The sequence below is a fragment of the Aplysia californica genome, unplaced genomic scaffold, assembly GCF_000002075.1.
Source record: "Aplysia californica isolate F4 #8 unplaced genomic scaffold, AplCal3.0 scaffold00577, whole genome shotgun sequence".
In the NCBI taxonomy this organism is placed as follows: Eukaryota; Metazoa; Mollusca; class Gastropoda; order Aplysiida; family Aplysiidae; genus Aplysia; species Aplysia californica.
The window spans coordinates 449,704-452,241 of record NW_004797847.1 but is presented as its reverse complement, the minus strand read 5'-3'; positions in this window follow the sequence as shown (position 1 = coordinate 452,241).

The window sequence follows — 2,538 nt, the reverse complement described above, 5'->3', positions numbered from 1 at the left end:
AGCTTTTGATGATTTATTTAGATCAATTGCAATTGTTCATTTACTAGATTACTTCGAAAATGTCCAAATGCATCTGCGTTTAAAACTGTATTTGTTCATTTACCGAATTGCCCAGGAAATATCCAAATCCACCTACGTTTAAAACTGTATTTGTTCATTTAGTAAATTACTTTGAAAGTGATCAAATGCATCTACGTTTAAAACTGTATTTGTTCATTTAGTAAATTACTTTGAAAGTGATCAAATGCATCTACGTTTAAAACTGTAATTGTTTGCTTTTAAGCACAAGGCGGCTATCCCAAAAAATGCTGTTATGAGAAAATCGAAGGTAACGTTTTTGCCCCTTGTTCGGTTTCTTTAAAAGACAAGGAGAGTTTTCTCTATAACCAAACAAATATTCACATCAATGAAACCAAACTTCTCCTATGGGTAGGGAAATGCCCACTTTTGGTGTAGGTCAAGATTTCTGGAAACCCCCCGAAATCTGGGTTAGCCCGCTTGTCCTTAAAAGCGACCAATTTGCCTCTTATCTGTCGATCAGCACACATGACGTGAAATCAAAGGAACTACCTGCTTACAATACTTACAGAGGAGTGTATTTTGCAGACATTAACATTTGTGGAAAGGCGTTATGGATTGTCACAACGAGTCGTGAGTTGGTCGCCCAAACTACGGAGGGAGTTCCATCAATGTCTTGACTGTTCATGGGGATGGATCTCCACGACATTTTCTGTGCTTCTGAGGGTGGACTATAGGCTAGGCCCAGGTGAATAGCTTCTCTCTGTTCATCTCATTATTTCATATCTCATGGGCGTTTGGAGGGCGCACTTGTGCACTCTACTACCTATGCTGTCGCTCGTTTTTAGTATTAAATGAACTACGTACATGTATTTCATCTCAGATCGTGTCCTGGCGAAATGAGGTCTTTACCGAGCTGAGCACAGCGAATACATCAGTCTCATCGCACCCAAGCTCAAGGAACGGAACACGCAGCTCTCTACATAGTGTTCTTTGTCATAGCCAGCAGAGGCTCGAACTCCGAACTCCCCAGCTGTCCCGTGATTCAGGCGGGAGTCTAGATCTCTGGCCACATCACGTGACTTAGACAGGAGTCTAGATCTCTGACCACTGGCCACATCACGTGACTTAGACAGGAGTCTAGATCTCTGACCACTGACCACATCGCGTGACTTAGACAGGAGTCTAGATCTCTGACCACTGGCCACATCGCGTGACTTAGACAGGAGTCTACATCTGTGACCACATCGCGTGACTTAGACAGGAGTCTAGATCTGTGGACCACATCGCGTGACTTAGACAGGAGTCTAGATCTCTGACCACTGGCCACATCGCGTGACTTAGACAGGAGTCTAGATCTGTGACCACATCGCGTGACTTAGACAGGAGTCTAGATCTCTGACCACTGACCACATCACGTGACTCAGACAGGAGTCTAGTTCTCTAGGTCACTGACCACATCACCAGCAGCATGTCCGGATCCCAGGCGAGATTCAAGGCCCTGTTGGGTCGCCAGACTCCCCCCACTACTTCACCTACAGGGACCAGAACCGCCACAGATCCCCGGGGGTGTGGCAGTGGGGAGTCGGCGACATGGCGGATGATCCCCACAGGCGGCTCCCCGAGAAGTTCCCCCGGGCAGCGGAGAGGTCGGCGTGACCCCGAGGACGAGGAAACGACCCCCATGATCACGACCCCACTTTCCGACTCGGACACTTTGGACGACTTCCCCAGCTTCGAGCCGCTAGAAACAGGCGTAAAACTCGACGATGGTGGTGGTGGGAATGTTAACATCAACAATGGGTTTTGGAGATCGGATTCGGACGGTGGTCAGTTTGCGTGTGGTGGTGCTGGTGGTCATGATGATGGTGGTGGTGGTGGTGGTGGTTTTGGTGGTGGTGGAGGTGGTGGTGGAGGTGGTGGTAGTAGTTTTGGTGGTGGTGGTAGTGGGAATCTGAATGGGTTTGGCGCGGGTCAGTACGTGCCTTATTGCACGGGGCACGGCCCGCAGGGGGCGGGGACAGAGACCACGCCCACGTGTCACGTCAAGAACCTTGAGGAGGAGGAGAAGGAGAAGGAGGAGGAGGAGGAGCCCAGAAGTCACCACAGCAGTCCAGACTCCACGGACATCATAGTCGTACCCAGGTACATCTTTGACGAGGATCAGATCGCCGATGACAACGATTTCTACCCCAACAACGACGACGATGATGATGATGATGATAATTTCGGTGGTAATGATGATAATGGCGTCGACGGCAAAGGTGAGAAGGTCCACACAACGCCCATCAAGTCGATGTATGACGTCATTCCGGACAGCTGGCGAGCCCGGAGCCAGGAGGAGAAGAACGCAATGACACCGGCCGAGAGACTGAGAGACGCGGCCGTCAAAATCCAGGCGGTGGTCAAGCTGACCAGGGCTCAGAGGCTTAAGCGGAGAGCACGCTGGGCGACCAAGGTAGGATTCATCAATCTGTCTGTCTGTCTGTCTCTCTCTCTCTCTCTCTCTCTCTCTCTCTC